Source organism: Engystomops pustulosus, chromosome 8, assembly GCF_040894005.1.
Source record: "Engystomops pustulosus chromosome 8, aEngPut4.maternal, whole genome shotgun sequence".
NCBI classification, from domain to species: domain Eukaryota; kingdom Metazoa; phylum Chordata; class Amphibia; order Anura; family Leptodactylidae; genus Engystomops; species Engystomops pustulosus.
This window is the reverse complement of record NC_092418.1, coordinates 32,976,846-32,995,213: the sequence shown is the minus strand read 5'-3', so window position 1 is coordinate 32,995,213 and position 18,368 is coordinate 32,976,846.

Sequence of the window (18,368 nt, the reverse complement as noted above, 5' to 3'; positions counted from 1 at the left end):
TTGACAATTTTCTAATTTCTATAATTATCCTATTTCTTTGCAGGTTTTTTTTTAATAATAATAGTAATAATAATTCCTTTATTTAGCGCACACAGATTACGCAGCCATTAAAATCAAACTTTTCAGAACAGAGCTTGGCTCACAGGACTGAAGTCTAACTTTTATTCAGTTTAGTAGGAGCATATCTGCAGTTCCCTCCATTGGCCACTATACAAGGAACAGAGCTGTTCATTTGGCTCCGTAATCTGTTATTACTCCTTAGCCACAGCTGTTCGGTGAGTGTTGATCCTCCCCAGACCTGATCCATCCTAATTATGGGTCATCAATATTATTTTTACTGAAAAAATACAGAACCCCTTTAAGTATTTTTCTAGTTTTAACAAGTCATTTTTCAGAAAAAATAAGGACTTTTATCGCTTGTTAAACCTTCATCTATTTAAGCAAATATTTACTTTCTTACGATTCCTCTGTTCAGCCGTTCGCGGCGATTATTCATAATGTACGAGAGTTAATTGTCAGGGTGTCGGAGCGCGTCTTCTTGTTAATAATGCACAGAGTTCATCTTGGAGCTAATGAAATTCATGACAGAAGTTTTTTTTTTTTTTTTCAATGCATATTGTAATTTTTTGGCTAAGGGGAATTTTTTTTCTTTATTGTGTCCAGTGTAGAAAGTCACAGGATCCATTCCCCACAAATGCCTCCGTACAAGATCCTCCAGCAAACCATCCATCTAAGACGCCGGATGCGAGAGGTCAATGATTTGTGATAAATGCATTTTCATTAAAGCGAAATGAACATTTGACTGAATGAAGAAGTCATTACTGGGGCTTATTTAAAGATTTAACATCTAAGTGAGGGAGAGTCTTCGACTCTTCGCCGCTCCTTATTCTGTAGGAGATGTAAATGGAGGTTGAAGAGAACATTATGACGGGTCTAAAAAATGACCTTAAAAGTCTTCATGGTGAAAACTTTGCCCACGGCTAATAATCGAAAGTGAAATTATGAAAGTGTTTTACTAATGTTTTCATATCCGTTTATTTTCTCTCAGAATTACAATACTAATGAGTTACCTGAAGAGCTTGCCACGGGGGATGCAGGGCCACATCCTATAACTAGCCGTCTCTGAAGGTACTTCTACCATCAAACCAGGGACGTCTACTCCATGACTGTGGTGATCTTCTTATACAGTATTTGTAATACATGACCACCGGCTTTCTAAAATCAGCTTTTAAAATTATGCCCATGAGCTTGAAAGGCTACTGGGACGGTTCCCAGAGCCCCTATATTCTGTAGTTTTACAGGCTCTTACAATATGCAATGAGCACTTACACCTCCTTGTCACGGGTGGTCCCGCGACCACCGATATCATATCGGCGGTCGCGGGCTCACCCGTGTCCCTCGGTGCTCGCAGCCGCGGCACTTGTGCAACTCACCTCTCCCCATTTCAGATACACGGCCGAGCTCCTAGGACGCGAGCAGCATCTTCAGGAAATTTAAAGGGCCAGCGCACCGCTGATGAGTGCTGGCTGAACACCTCCACCTTTAAAAATCCAGCACTTCTCTTTGTGCCTTGAGCAAGCTGTTTTGATGCCTTGCGCGGTTTCTGAGAATTCCCGTTGTTACCCCAGTTATGTTTCTGACTTCGCTCCTCTGCCGCCTGCCCTGTCCTGTTGATACGACTCTGACCCTGTGCTGCCCATCCTGACCTCCTGCCTGTTCCCGACTACAAGATTGCCTGCCTTTCATGTACCTCTACCTAGGCTTCCACTGCAGAGAAGTCGCGCCTGTGGAACGACCTGGTGGTACCACGCCGCAGCAAGTCCAACCCGCTTACAGGCTCTGGAGAAAATACGCTACCACTTAGACTCCGGTTCCAGGTAGTGGCTTGTGTCATCGTCCGCAGTGGTTCAGAGGATCCACAACCTCTAAGTCTGAAACTGCCCCTGTGTGAGATTACATAAGGCAGAGGGATAGGGAACTGCAAAGGAGGAGCACAGGGGCAGAGTGAGATAGTGTAACAGCCTGAAAATCTACAGCAGGGAGGGGCTCTGGGGACGGCCAAGTAGCCTTTCTGCATCATTAGTATAATTTTGAAAGTTGTCTGGATCTATGAGTAAGTGTCCCTGGTTTATTATGATGGATAACCAGGATTAACAATAAAACTTAATTACAGACACCTGTGATAACTGTTATAGATGTTTATTGTAGCCTAAGGCTAAAGTACAGTAAATTACCAACATCCAGAGGTCCATTTGCAACTAGGGATCGTCTGTAAGTCGAGTGTTTTTAAGTAGGGGACCGCCAGTAGTATCATACAGTCATGCTCTTTCTCACCCATGCTAAATTTAATTTACAGTTTAAATTTCAGAATCAGCCTGCAAAGTTTTGTGTTTGTAGTCTGCTACCATGGAAACATAGAACATGGAACATAAATATCTGCAAATGAGCTGTAGACAGGAGATGGGGATGTTCCTTTTACCTATGTATAAGACGCTGTAAACATTACAGAATCTGTATCGTTAACATTATGATTGATTTTATCATCAATGTCATACCTGTCCTGGATGGGAGAACCCATTCACAGAAATTTTGAGTAATATCAATGTCCCCAATGCTTCCAATTACTTTATTGAGAGGATGAGTGTATATAACCACACAGCTGCCAGATATAAAATATTACAACTTTCATACTGTGGCCAAAAAAAAAAATGCTTCACTTTATTTTTTACTGTGAATGAATTCAATTATCAAAATTGCTTCTGTTCACCTTAAAGTGTCCTGATTCTTAATCAGAATCCATGGTTTGTGTCAAAGCGGAGTAACAGAGCGCTGTATCTGGTCCATTAGGCTGAATCATGTTTTTACTGACCTTTCCGTCACGTATTTGTCCCTGTATCTCCTCTGTTCTTTATTGAGGGAAGAACCGAGATTAAAAGTGGAATCCCTTCCATCTCCGTCATTTTTCTTCATTTTCTTTAGAGCCTTTACCTATTGGATTGGCCAGGACTGTAATGTCATCCTATTAGGGTGATAAAGTCTGTCTGCTACATCGCCGGGAATATGTGCGCTGAGTCCTTTGGCAAGTATCGAATAAGCTCTTAAAAAAAAGATATTAAGATGTGATGTATTAAGGGAACTTCTAAAACTATTTTTTACAGGGGCTTCCTACTTGGGTCAATCCCTTATTACTTGATAGAAATCTACCATCAAAATCCATCATGGTAAACCAGGGACACTTATAGATCCAGACATCGTGACTGGGGTAATCTTCTTATATTTGTTATCCATAGCCTCCTTCCTTCTAAAATCAACTTCCCAGAGCCCCTATATGCTGCAGATTCACAGGATGTTACACTGTCTCAACTTGCCCCCTGCTCCCTCAGCACTTCCACCCTCCCTCTGTCAGATGTAATATCACTGCAGCACAGGAAGTTACGACACACAGTTGGAGGGGGTAAGTGCTCCTGCACAGTACACAGTTGAGAGGCTCTTGAAACCACCCAGGTTTTATTCAGGTTCATTAGCATATTTTTAGAAGTAGATTTTAGAAGGACGGATGCCATGGATTACAAATATAAGAAGATTTATAGAAAAAAAAGCTGAAAAAAAGGTGAAGGTGCCCTATGTGTCGGATTAATAACCGAATATGTACTGAATTTCGATTATGCTCACCTTGTTGTGTTGTATGATAGGTACAACTCGCATATCCAGCTGTTGTATAGTATCGGTGGTGCGGCTGCACATCCGGAGGCACGCAACAAGGAACACCGAAAGAGGCGGGACACAAATATACAATGATCTTCCCCGATGCAATGATGGTGCCAGTCACTTTGGATTGTGCTAGAGAGTAGAGAAAAAGAGACAGGTGTAAGGTAATCCTGCTCACCATTGTTGGTTGTGCTTCCAGGCACAACTCCGTTAGTCAGCGTTTGTGGGTGCAGCCGGTGGAAGGTCTCACCGGTATAAGGCTGTCAGAAATTCCTGGGTATTTAGAGAAAAACTTTTCTGTGGATCCCAGGTGAAGGAAAAAAAAAGAAAGTAACTTTCCGCGGTGTAACCCCGAGTTATAAAAAAGCTAAAATAGCTTCAGCGGTTCAACCATTTAATATATATAAAAAAAAAATTAAAATTAAAAACATAAACAATAAAATCATGAAATATAGACTATATATTTCATGATTTTATTGTTTATGTTTATGTAAGCACAATGCTTACAGTTGCCCCCGGAATTCACTTGCCAGCTGTTTTATTTACACCCAGAGGAGTATCCACTCCTATCAGTATTCAGGTGTACGGAATGTGGCTCTCAGACAGTGGCAGGAGCGGCCATACTTCAATACACATGAATACTGATAGGAGTGGTTACTCCACTGGGTGTAACAAAAACCACTGCCATATGAATTCTGGGGCAAATGTAAGCACAGGTCCCAATACTGACACTACTCGGCGCATCATAATCCCAAGTGAATGGCGCCATCATTCCACCGGAGGATCACTGTATATCACTGTAAACTATGAGAAGATCCCCCCAGTCATGGTGCCTGGATCTATGGGTAAGTGTCCCTGGTTTATCATGTTTCAATTTGATGGTAGATTTCCTTTAAAGAAGTTTCGAATGATAAGCTGCGTGTATTTTCCAGGTTACCCTTAATTGCAAGTGTTTATTTTTGTTTAATTTTCCTATAGTGCCTCCACAGGACAAATAAAGTATTACACCATTCTTATTAAAATCAGTAATAAATACTGGGTCTTTTGGCTAACAGATTAGGATTTCCATGGGAAAACCACCAATATTATCTCTTCATGGTTTACCTGGGTAATTCCAGAAAGCTCCTTCAAGGAAACCTGCTGGCAGTCTTGAAAAAAAACAACCTTTATGCAGTAGTTTTATAAACCCATATATTTGTGTATGGTATAATTTGTGTAAGATGTTGACAAAAAGTGAACTTTGCTAGGTCTCTGGCTGACCATATCAGAGTTTTACAGGAATCCTGGAATGCCCCATGCGGACCAGGCTATGTCTCTGTCTCCTGATTCCAGTGTTGTCGTAGTCAGGAGTTGCTGGGGTACATAAGCCAATTAGTTGCCTTAGACAACACTAGTGAATGGGTTGGGAATGAGCATGTTAAGCACACATTTTTTTCTTTAGCTACCCCTGCCCTGGTCTCCAGTGGGTCTTCCAGGATTCCTGAAGAGCTTTCTGCTCAGTGCTCCCATGCAATCTCAGTGACAGCTGTGACAGTCTTCCAGTTGAATCCTACAGTTTTCACCAATAAGTGTTGCAACTCTTGAGACTCTTCCAGCCAATCCTGGGACCCAGAGATCACATGTGCAGTCCCCAAAAATGACCTTCCAGGTTTCTACCATTTTAACGGCAAAATTAAATCATATGCATGTAGTTACTGTAAAATGGAAAATAAACCCTAATGGAGAATCTTTACACAGCGGTAAACTTAGTCCCAAGTTCTGTTTCACAGTTATTTTTCTTAAAAGACAATGGGGCACATTTACTTACTCGGAATGTCCGACGAGGATTCGGAGCTGCCACGATTCACTTGCAGCATGCACTCGATTTCTTGAATGTGTCGCTTCCCCGCTGAGGTCCGCCGCAGTTCACCTTCTTCTTCCCGGTGCATGTGAGTGCTGATCTTGCGACACAATTTGAATTTTAAATTCTGCGGTTTGTCCTAATCAGTTGGGTTGTCTGACGGCCCCACCCCCAGATTTGTGTCACATTAACCCCTTAACGACTTGGCCTTTTTTAGTTTTTTCACTTCCATTTTTCACTCCCCACCTTCAAAAATCTATAACTTTTTTATTTTTCCACATAAAGAGCTCTGTTATGGCTTATTTTCTGCGTAAAAAATTGCACTTCGTAGTGACGGGATTCAATATTCCATGGCGCGTACTGGGAAGCGGGAAAAAAATTCCAAATGCAGTCAAAATGGTGAAAAAACACATTTGCGACGTTTTCTTGTGGGCTTGGATTTAACAGCTTTCACTGTGTGCCCCAAATGACATGTCTACTTTATTATTTGGGTCGTTACGATTAAGGGGATGCCAAATTTGTGTAGGTTTTATAATGTTTTCATATATTTAAAAAAATTAAAACCTCCTGTACAAAATTTTTTTTTTTTTTTGCCATCTTCTGGCGGCAATAACTTTTTCATACTTTGGTGTATGGAGCTGTGGGTGGTGTCATTTTTTGTGACTTTTGATGGCATTTTCATTGCTATCATTTTTAGGACTGTGCGACCTTTTGATCACTTTTTATTAATTTTTTTATATTTTCCAAAATGGCAAAAAAAATTTCATTTTTGACTTTGGACGCTATTTTCCGTTACGGGGTTAAACGCAGTGAAAAACCGTTATTATATTTTGATAGATCGGACATTTTCGGACGCGGCGATACCTAATGTGTTTATGATTTTTACTGTTTATTAATATTAATATAATTTCTAGGGAAAGGGGGGTGATTTGAATTTTTAGGTTTTTTTATTATAATTTTTTTTTTTAAATTTTTTTAACTTTTATTATTTTTCAGACTCCCTAGGGTACTTTAACCCTAGGTTGTCTGATCGATCCTACCAAATACTGCCATACTGCAATATGGCAGTATATGGGGATTTTACTCCTCATTCATTACAATGTGCTGATAGCACATTGTAATGAATGGGTTAAAACGAGACAGCTTCGGGCCTTCGTGAGACCCGAAGCTGTCATGGCAACGGATCACCGCTCCCCGCGACGTCATGGGGGAGCGGCGAGCCTCCGGCAGCATTGCCGGCGGCGATCGCCGTGAAAGCGTCCACGATCGGTGCTAGCACCGATAGCGAGTGTTACCGGTAAGCCTTTGCTGCAATGCGCAGCAAAGACTTACCGGCTATGGAGAGGGCTCGGACCCGACGTGTTAAGGTGTTAAAGCCGGCGCCGATGCGCCACAATTCAATCGGGTGCGCCAAAAAACGCTGTGCAATTCAGGGCAATATTTGGGAAACCCGATGGAAATGCGCCCGACGGACCCTTATTAAATGAGCCCCAATGTTTTTGTAGATCAAACCAATTAACTTTTAGAAAACAAATAATTTCAAGTTGTACATCTCGATAGTTTTAGACGCATTTATTCTTTAAGTCTTAAAATGTTCCATTAAAGTAACAGAATGTACTTTCCACTTGAGATTGTCCTTCGCATTGATCCACATTAGGTCTCGGAGCTGTGTGCCTGTGTCTCGGTAGGTTACAGGTGCACTAATCTTCTACCCGCAGCCGAGGGGAACATTATTGTAATTGAAATCCATCTTAAATACACTGCGCTTTATTCGTCATGTCTGTTAAAGAGCACATCACAAATTATTGCTGGGAAACAATTACGCCTCAATGTGTTCTTTCACAAATCCAGTGATAATTAGGGAGCCGTAGCATGAGGTGTGACCAAGTCTTTTGTCTAGCAAAACATACTATGTCTCCTAAAACTCCTAGGTACCATGGCAACACTTACAGTATACTATGTCCGCAATCTAATTTAGTAAATATAATAGCCTGGGGCGAGTTCTACTCCCACTTCTTGTTATCCATCACAAAGATCTACGCTGTGCACCATGAGCACAGCAAAAGAACATTTAGTGGTGTTCGTAAAATCATATCCTTTATTGTGTCCGTGGAATGTGATGAGAATGATTCAATGCCGTATTATCATAAACTTCCTACTTTACTTAGTCCTAACTTCTCAACTAGTGGTATCTGTGCTGTATGGGGAACACATAATCTACAGACTATGCAACTCAACTAGTGGTATCTGTACTGTATGGGGAACACATAATCTACAGACTATGCAACTCAACTAGTGGTATCTGTACTGTATGGGGCACACATAATATACAGACTATGCAACTCAACTAGTGGTATCTGTGCTGTATGGGGGACACATAATCTACAGACTATGCAACTCAACTAGTGGTATCTGTGCTGTATCGGGAACACATAATCTACAGACTATGCAACTCAACTAGTGGTATCTGTGCTGTATGGGCACACATAATCTACAGACTATTCAACTCAACTAGTGGTATCTGTGCTGTATGGGGCACACATAATCTAGAGACTATGCAACTCAACTAGTGGTATCTGCGCTGTATGGGGAACACATAATCTACAGACTATGCAACTCAACTAGTGGTATCTGTGCTGTATCTGGAACACATAATCTACAGACTATTCAACTCAACTAGTGGTATCTGTGCTGTATGGGGCACACATAATATACAGACTATGCAACTCAACTAGTGGTATCTGTGCTGTATCGGGAACACATAATATACAGACTATGCAACTCAACTAGTGGTATCTGTGCTGTATGGGGAACACATAATCTACAGACTATGCAACTCAACTAGTGGTATCTGTGCTGTATGGGGGACACATAATCTACAGACTATGCAACTCAACTAGTGGTATCTGTGCTGTATCGGGAACACATAATATACAGACTATGCAACTCAACTAGTGGTATCTGTGCTGTATGGGGGACACATAATCTACAGACTATGCAACTCAACTAGTGGTATCTGTGCTGTATGGGGGACACATAATCTACAGACTATGCAACTCAACTAGTGGTATCTGTGCTGTATGGGGCACACATAATATACAGACTATGCAACTCAACTAGTGGTATCTGTGCTGTATGGGGGACACATAATCTACAGACTATGCAACTCAACTAGTGGTATCTGTGCTGTATCGGGAACACATAATCCACAGACTATGCAACTCAACTAGTGGTATCTGTGCTGTATGGGCACACATAATCTACAGACTATTCAACTCAACTAGTGGTATCTGTGCTGTATGGGGCACACATAATCTAGAGACTATGCAACTCAACTAGTGGTATCTGCGCTGTATGGGGAACACATAATCTACAGACTATGCAACTCAACTAGTGGTATCTGTACTGTATGGGGCACACATAATCTACAGACTATGCAACTCAACTAGTGGTATCTGTACTGTATGGGGAACACATAATCTACAGACTATGCAACTCAACTAGTAGTATCTGTGCTGTATGGGGAACACATAATCTACAGACTATGCAACTCAACTAGTGGTATCTGTACTGTATGGGGCACACATAATCTACAGACTATGCAACTCAACTAGTGGTATCTGTGCTGTATGGGGCACACATAATCTACAGACTATGCAACTCAACTAGTGGTATCTGTGCTGTATGGGGCACACATAATCTACAGACTATGCAACTCAACTAGTGGTATCTGTACTGTATGGGGAACACATAATCTACAGACTATGCAACTCAACTAGTAGTATCTGTGCTGTATCTGAAACACATAATCTACAGACTATGCAACTCAACTAGTGGTATCTGTGCTGTATGGGGGACACATAATCTACAGACTATGCAACTCAACTAGTGGTATCTGTGCTGTATGGGGCACACATAATATACAGACTATGCAACTCAACTAGTGGTATCTGTGCTGTATGGGGGACACATAATCTACAGACTATGCAACTCAACTAGTGGTATCTGTGCTGTATGGGGCACACATAATCTAGAGACTATGCAACTCAACTAGTGGTATCTGTGCTGTATGGGGCACACATAATCTACAGACTATGCAACTCAACTAGTGGTATCTGTACTGTATGGGGAACACATAATCTACAGACTATGCAACTCAACTAGTAGTATCTGTGCTGTATCTGGAACACATAATCTACAGACTATGCAACTCAACTAGTGGTATCTGTGCTGTATGGGGGACACATAATCTACAGACTATGCAACTCAACTAGTGGTATCTGTGCTGTATGGGGCACACATAATATACAGACTATGCAACTCAACTAGTGGTATCTGTGCTGTATGGGGGACACATAATCTACAGACTATGCAACTCAACTAGTGGTATCTGTGCTGTATGGGGCACACATAATCTAGAGACTATGCAACTCAACTAGTGGTATCTGTGCTGTATGGGGAACACATAATCTACAGACTGTGCAACTCAACTAGTGGTATCTGTGCTGTATGGGGGACACATAATCTACAGACTATGCAACTCAACTAGTGGTATCTGTGCTGTATGGGGGACACATAATCTACAGACTGTGCAACTCAACTAGTGGTATCTGTGCTGTATGGGGCACACATAATATACAGACTGTGCAACTCAACTAGTGGTATCTGTGCTGTATGGGGCACACATAATATACAGGCGCTGCTTCTCAACTAGTGGTATCTGTGCTGTATGGGGAACACATAGGAGCACATTTACTTACCCGGTCCATTCGCGTTCCAGTGGCGGCTTCTCGGACGAGCGTTCGGGTCTTCCGGCGATTCATGAAAGTCCTGCGCCCGATGTCCACCAGCTGTCGCGGGTGCGCCGAGGTCCGCCGATGTGTGTCGAAGTTCACTGATCTCTTCCTGGTGCATGTAAGCATGGCGCGTTTTTTTTTTAAATGCGGCGGTTTTTCTGAATCCGTCGGGTTTTCGTTCAGCCACGCCCCCTGATTTCCGTTGCGTGCATGCCTGCGCCGATGCGACACAATCCGATCGCGTGCGCCAAAATCCTGGGGCAACTCAGGGAGAATCGGTGCAACTCGGAAATATTCGGGTAACACGTTGGGAAAATGCGAATCGGGCCCTTAGTAAATGACCCCCATAATCTACAGACTATGCAACTCAACTAGTGGTATCTGTGCTGTATGGGGAACACATAATCTACAGACTATGCAACTCAACTAGTGGTATCTGTGCTGTATGGGGAACATATAATATACAGACTATGCAACTCAACTAGTGGTATCTGTACTGTATGGGGCACACATAATCTACAGACTATGCAACTCAACTAGTGGTATCTGTACTGTATGGGGCACACATAATATACAGACGCTGCTTCTTAACTAGTGGTATCTGTGCTGTATGGGGAACATATAATATACAGACGCTGCTTCTTAACTAGTGGTATCTGTGCTGTATGGGGAACACATAATCTACAGACTATGCAACTCAACTAGTGGTATCTGTGCTGTATGGGGGACACATGATATACAGACTATGCAACTCAACTAGTGGTATCTGTGCTGTATGGGGCACACATAATATACAGACTATGCAACTCAACTAGTGGTATCTGTGCTGTATGGGGGACACATAATCTACAGACTATGCAACTCAACTAGTGGTATCTGTGCTGTATGGGGCACACATAATCTAGAGACTATGCAACTCAACTAGTGGTATCTGTGCTGTATGGGGAACACATAATCTACAGACTGTGCAACTCAACTAGTGGTATCTGTGCTGTATGGGGGACACATAATCTACAGACTATGCAACTCAACTAGTGGTATCTGTGCTGTATGGGGGACACATAATCTACAGACTGTGCAACTCAACTAGTGGTATCTGTGCTGTATGGGGCACACATAATATACAGACTGTGCAACTCAACTAGTGGTATCTGTGCTGTATGGGGCACACATAATATACAGGCGCTGCTTCTCAACTAGTGGTATCTGTGCTGTATGGGGAACACATAGGAGCACATTTACTTACCCGGTCCATTCGCGTTCCAGTGGCGGCTTCTCGGACGAGCGTTCGGGTCTTCCGGCGATTCATGAAAGTCCTGCGCCCGATGTCCACCAGCTGTCGCGGCTGCGCCGAGGTCCGCCGATGTGTGTCGAAGTTCACTGATCTCTTCCTGGTGCATGTAAGCATGGCGCGTTTTTTTTTTAAATGCGGCGGTTTTTCTGAATCCGTCGGGTTTTCGTTCAGCCACGCCCCCCGATTTCCGTTGCGTGCATGCCTGCGCCGATGCGACACAATCCGATCGCGTGCGCCAAAATCCTGGGGCAACTCAGGGAGAATCGGTGCAACTCGGAAATATTCGGGTAACACGTTGGGAAAATGCGAATCGGGCCCTTAGTAAATGACCCCCATAATCTACAGACTATGCAAATCAACTAGTGGTATCTGTGCTGTATGGGGAACACATAATCTACAGACTATGCAACTCAACTAGTGGTATCTGTGCTGTATGGGGACACATAATCTACAGACTATGCAACTCAACTAGTGGTATCTGTGCTGTATGGGGAACATATAATATACAGACTATGCAACTCAACTAGTGGTATCTGTACTGTATGGGGCACACATAATATACAGACTATGCAACTCAACTAGTGGTATCTGTACTGTATGGGGAACACATAATCTACAGACTATGCAACTCAACTAGTGGTATCTGTACTGTATGGGGCACACATAATATACAGACGCTGCTTCTTAACTAGTGGTATCTGTGCTGTATGGGGAACATATAATATACAGACGCTGCTTCTTAACTAGTGGTATCTGTGCTGTATGGGGAACACATAATCTACAGACTATGCAACTCAACTAGTGGTATCTGTGCTGTATGGGGGACACATGATATACAGACTATGCAACTCAACTAGTGGTATCTGTGCTGTATGGGGCACACATAATATACAGACTATGCAACTCAACTAGTGGTATCTGTGCTGTATGGGGGACACATAATCTACAGACTATGCAACTCAACTAGTGGTATCTGTGCTGTATGGGGCACACATAATCTAGAGACTATGCAACTCAACTAGTGGTATCTGTGCTGTATGGGGAACACATAATCTACAGACTATGCAACTCAACTAGTGGTATCTGTGCTGTATGGGGGACACATAATATACAGACTATGCAACTCAACTAGTGGTATCTGTGCTGTATGGGGCACACATAATATACAGACTATGCAACTCAACTAGTGGTATCTGTGCTGTATGGGGAACACATAATCTACAGACTATGCAACTCAACTAGTGGTATCTGTGCTGTATGGGGGACACATAATATACAGACTATGCAACTCAACTAGTGGTATCTGTGCTGTATGGGGAACACATAATCTACAGACTATGCAACTCAACTAGTGGTATCTGTGCTGTATGGGGCACACATAATCTACAGACTATGCAACTCAACTAGTGGTATCTGTGCTGTATGGGGGACACATAATATACAGACTATGCAACTCAACTAGTGGTATCTGTGCTGTATGGGGAACACATAATCTACAGACTATGCAACTCAACTAGTGGTATCTGTGCTGTATGGGGGACACATAATCTACAGACTATGCAACTCAACTAGTGGTATCAGTGCTGTATGAGGAACACATAATCTACAGATGATGCTCTTTCTGATCCCCGTACTCTCTCTCAACATTATACAGGTAATAATGAGAGCTCCGTTCTACCTTCTACAGTAGATAGTTGCCCTTTGCCCATCCAAGGGACCCATTTTAGCAAATCAACATCTTCCCGGACCGCGGGACATCAGTTCAATTTTAAGTTTATTTGCTTATGGGTGAAAGCACCCATGAATGCCCCACTACTTTTTCGTTTATTTTGTATTGCACTCAATTTCTCTTTCATGTTAATTTTTGGATTTAGTATTGTGACCACTGGCACATCTGACTAATCCACAAGATGCTAATAACTTGCTGATCCATGGGGATTCAGTGATGGGACCATACAGATAATGAAAACAGAGGTCCATTGTACCCCTGTTGCACAGTTAATAATGGAGCTGCCAGTCACACATGCACATGTATTAAATTAATTGTCTATGGAACTGACAGAGATAGCCATGCATGGCGCTCGGCTATTTTAGCTGCCATCATAGAGATGAATACAGCAGCAGGACTCATATGCAACCAGTCACCCTATTGATATGGGGTAGAACGGGAGCACTGTGGCCCTCCATTTTTATGATCCATGGGGGTCACCTAACTGAAACAGCCATCCTTTACCAAGTTCCAGGCCTGCCAGGAGCTTTTGGGTACAGAAGACCACCGGAATGCGAGAGCTGGGAGCCAGAGCAAATTGAAACCTGGAAAATACATTTAGAAACTTCATGAAACTAGAAACCTTAGGTGATTCCAAATACAATAATTTTCCTTAAAAATTCTAGAAATAAATGCTATCTGAATTCTGACCCAGTAGGCGCCCAGCTTTTATTTGTTAGAGTTGACCAGACCAGCTCTATTAAGGACTACCAGTGGCTTCACAAGTTCACCAATATGATGACTTTATCCCATTCATCAAAGTTGATCTGTTTCTGGAGTCCTTTTTCAAGTAGCCCGATCAGACAATAAAGCCACAAATAAGTTAGAATAGAAACATTGATTAGAGCAAGTCAATCATACACCTTGTTAAAGCACAACAGATGGGACTAGTCTATGTACAATGTGAGAAGGTGAGATATTTCTAAGCAGAAATTCAACATTTACCGGAGCATTTCTCTATTTCTATATCAGCGCTCAATAAGTAGCGGACATAATGTTCATCGGGATGACAGAGGTGAAATAATGCTAAATCATTTGATATTTTCAAATACCAATCTCTAGGCTAAAAAGTCTTTAGAACCTAAAAATCTAATTGTGTGCGAGAGGCTGCACCGGTGGAACACAAGTTTGTTCAAAACTCAAGTTCAAAAGAACAGAGCGCAGGGTAGTCATGTCGGATGCATCAAAGATATTGTCCCATGAAAGCAATGCTTCATGAGATAAAGCCTTGGTAATATGGATTTCTATGCAGAATGGTAAGTAATATGATGTGGTCTTGATCATTGGCATACCACAGCGCATTACCTTTTCAGTCTTGTAAGCTCTTTTCCAGGGTCATGCACATCCTCTGTCGTGCTCCTTCACCTGGACTAGCTTGGCCGTAAAATACTTAAATTGCCTGTACACATCCTTACTAAATGTCTCTTACCAATCCTGTTTCATTTCTTCCCACACGTGAATGTGGCTAAGCATTAAAGTTCTAGTTGGGTAGTGTCCTGCAAAGGTCTCCTGCTTCCTAACTCCCCTGTTCTGGAGCTCTGCTTGTCCCTTGACCATAAATACAATTTTTCATGATCTGCTATTGAATTGTGAATATCCCATCTACTTAATTTGACTTACTGATTGTCCCTTGGTACTTGACCTAACTGGAAGAGTCTTCACTTGACCTGACCTCAGCTTGCTCCAGACTACTGTCAGCCTGATCCCCGGTGCTTCACCCTAGTATCCTTTGACTCTTTCAGGTCAGGTTCTATTCCATGATTATTCTAAAGGGAATCAACTTTCTGTCTCTAAGAGATTTCAGATGACAAGACAAGTTCCCAGATGATGAACCTTAAAGGGTGAAAACTGGGGTACTTTACAATTGTGTAACTGGTGGCCATATACTATTGGGCAGATTTATTACTAGACATGTTTTGTGAGTCATTTTTCCCTTATGAGAGTTTGTTGTTGGCGAGGAATCTCCACCACATTAATAAAAATGTTTCATGTCTCTAAAACAATGTGGTGAACAACACAAGCTAAGGATTGTTTCACGTTATTCCGTGATCAGACCGTGATGAGTGCTGTGCCACGGACTGATCACGGAATAATGTTAAATAGCCCTCACTCACAAAGTGAGTCAACATTCAGGCTTCCCTTGCAGTGTGCGACGCTATGATGTTTTCAAGGTAACTGCAAAATTTTGTTAAAAATTTTACACAAAATTTTACATGAGTTGATGTTGAGAAGTTTTTGGTTTCTCAGGACGCGGGTGCTGGTGAGCTTGTTATTTGAGTTGCGAAATATAAAATGTTGTTCTCCTCGAATGTAGAGCACCTAAGTGCACCACAAAATCTTCACCAATCTACATACAAAATGACATTCATTAGGAGCAGCTACACTCCAAATATTTGCATGACGACTCCCAAACGTTGCCCAAAAATGTGCCAGAAAATGTAAAACCTACAATCCACAATTGTAGTACACAACTACTAATTTACGTTCCACTCTTAGTGTAAAATGTCTTTGAAATATTGTATTTTGATACTAAGTTACTGTAGATGTATTATTCAGTGCACCCAGATCGGTTGTTGACCATGTTACACAATTTCATCATGTTTGTTATGTGTGAAATTAGCAATTAAGTCGGATGATCTAATGCAATGATTCTCTCTGACTGAATCAATGCAAACTGTGACTTAGATGGTCACTAACTATTTAACACAATTTGCATAAATCGATAATGCAATCAAATATAAGAAACTTAGTCATTTATCTTATTAGAGACAATGCTTTTTTATCCACTTATCTGGATTTTTTCCTTCCCCCAAACCCACCACACAGAAGAGTCAGATAAGAAATAATGATATGGTGCCTAAAGTAAAGCCACCCATATACGTTAGATAAAATTATCAGAACGTTCTGATTTTGATGGATTGGGCTGACCTTTTATAGGGATAGGAGCATCCAATCAGTAAGGGGGGAAATATTGGATGATATAACTGTTAGAATTCTTTTGTTTTTGGGACTAAGGTTTATGAATAAAGATTGTATTCACACATCCTATTTTTCCCCCATATTGGCTTAAAGGGAACCTATCACCACATTTTCTCATATACAGCTATGTTCCTAAAGACCCCTATTAACTAACTGATACCCTTCTTTAGTTAAAAACTTTATATTATATTCCCTGACATTAGAGAATGCTTGTCCTGCTCAGCCAGCATTTTCCCTCTACACCTCCCCATTCCTCTTCTCAGCATGTTATATGACCAGTGTGACTTCATTACAGGTCCTTTAGCCCCCTAACATTAGCAAACTGTATACCATGCATACATCTGATCACATGAAATCACAGCATGCCTGCATGGACTTCTACTTCTTCCCATCCTCCATGGATTTTTACTTCTCCCCATTCCCCATGGAAGCATGCTGTTTCATGTGATCAGATACATACATTGGTTAGACGTTGAAGATGTAACATGACCTTTGATGATATCATCCTGGTCACAAGAGCTCTCCATTCAGCAGAATATTATAGGACTCATGAATGCAATGCAAGTAACTCAAGAATATGCAGGACTTCATTGGACACAAGTAGTGTCAGGTGAGTTGCATATAAGTTTATAAAACTGTTCTTGTAACATTGCAACTATGGAAATGAACCATGTAGGGTTAAGGGCAATGCTTTTTAACCATAGTAAAGCTTCTACCTCGATTCAAATGGATCTCGATTCTTCAGAGGTAAGTAAATCAACAGTACTTCTAAGTGCTTCAAATAAACAATAAAGAGGTATTTTTGACCAAACTCCTCTATAATTTCCATTCATTCCGTTGATCATCGTACACAAAAACATGGTGGAAAGACGGTTGTGGTTTTCCCTTTCGTTGTTCTTATCTTTTAGGAAATTGTGCTGGAGAACAGATCTTATAATGCAGATTAATAAAACTAGAGATTAAAAGTATTTATTATTTATTATAAAAGTACATAAAAAAGCGATTTGTATATATAATAATTTGACATGATAGCCAGAAACATAATCGCCCAACCCTGGGGCATGTTCCAGGCTAGTTACACATATCTATTTGTATTCTTTATACATTTGACAAAAAAAATTATTCTACATTCACATTTTTACTATTAAAACATCCATTGTTTCAAAACAGATTAAAAACAAGTTTTCTTAGTTTGTCTTGTATTTTTAAAAAAAACACTGGGGGTCATTTACTAAGGGCCCGATTCGCGTTTTCCCAACGTGTTACCCGAATATTTCCGATTTGTGACGATTGTACCTGAATTGCCCCGGGATTTTGCCGCACGCGATCAGATTGTGGCGCATCGGTGCTGGCATGCACGCGGCGGAAATCGGGGGCGTGGCCAAACAAAAACCCGACGTATTCGGAAAAACCGCCGCATTTAAAAACCGAAAATGTGTCGCTTGGGAAGCGCTTACCTTCACCTGGTCAGCTCGGTGTATTCCGGCACGTTCAGATGATTTTCAGCGCAGCAGCGCCACCTGGTGGACGGCGGAGGAACAACCTTCATAAATCCCGTCCGGACCCGAATCCTGTTCGGAGAACGCGCCGCTGGATCGCGAATGGACCGGGTAAGTAAATCTGCCCCACTGTGTTTTTCTACAGGAAAAACTAACCAATCTCCCAAACTATGTATTAAAAATTCCTGCCAGTATAAATAACCAATCCTAAAAGCTGTAGCATTAACCAGTAAGGTATTGTCCTTTGACCAATCACAACAATAAATCCGTAAAGAGGTTGTAAAGACACAAATAAAGACCTTATTGGATGAAGAGGTATGTCCTCTTATGGGTCCTCTGATCGGATCATAGTTTGTTTTTTCACTGATGCTGGTGCGGAACCAGGTATTTTGCCCTCTAACTAATGGTAAACCTTTAGTTTCTTTTTAGGTACTTGAAAAATAAATAGAACAATGAAAGTATAATGGACATGAAGAAAAGCTAA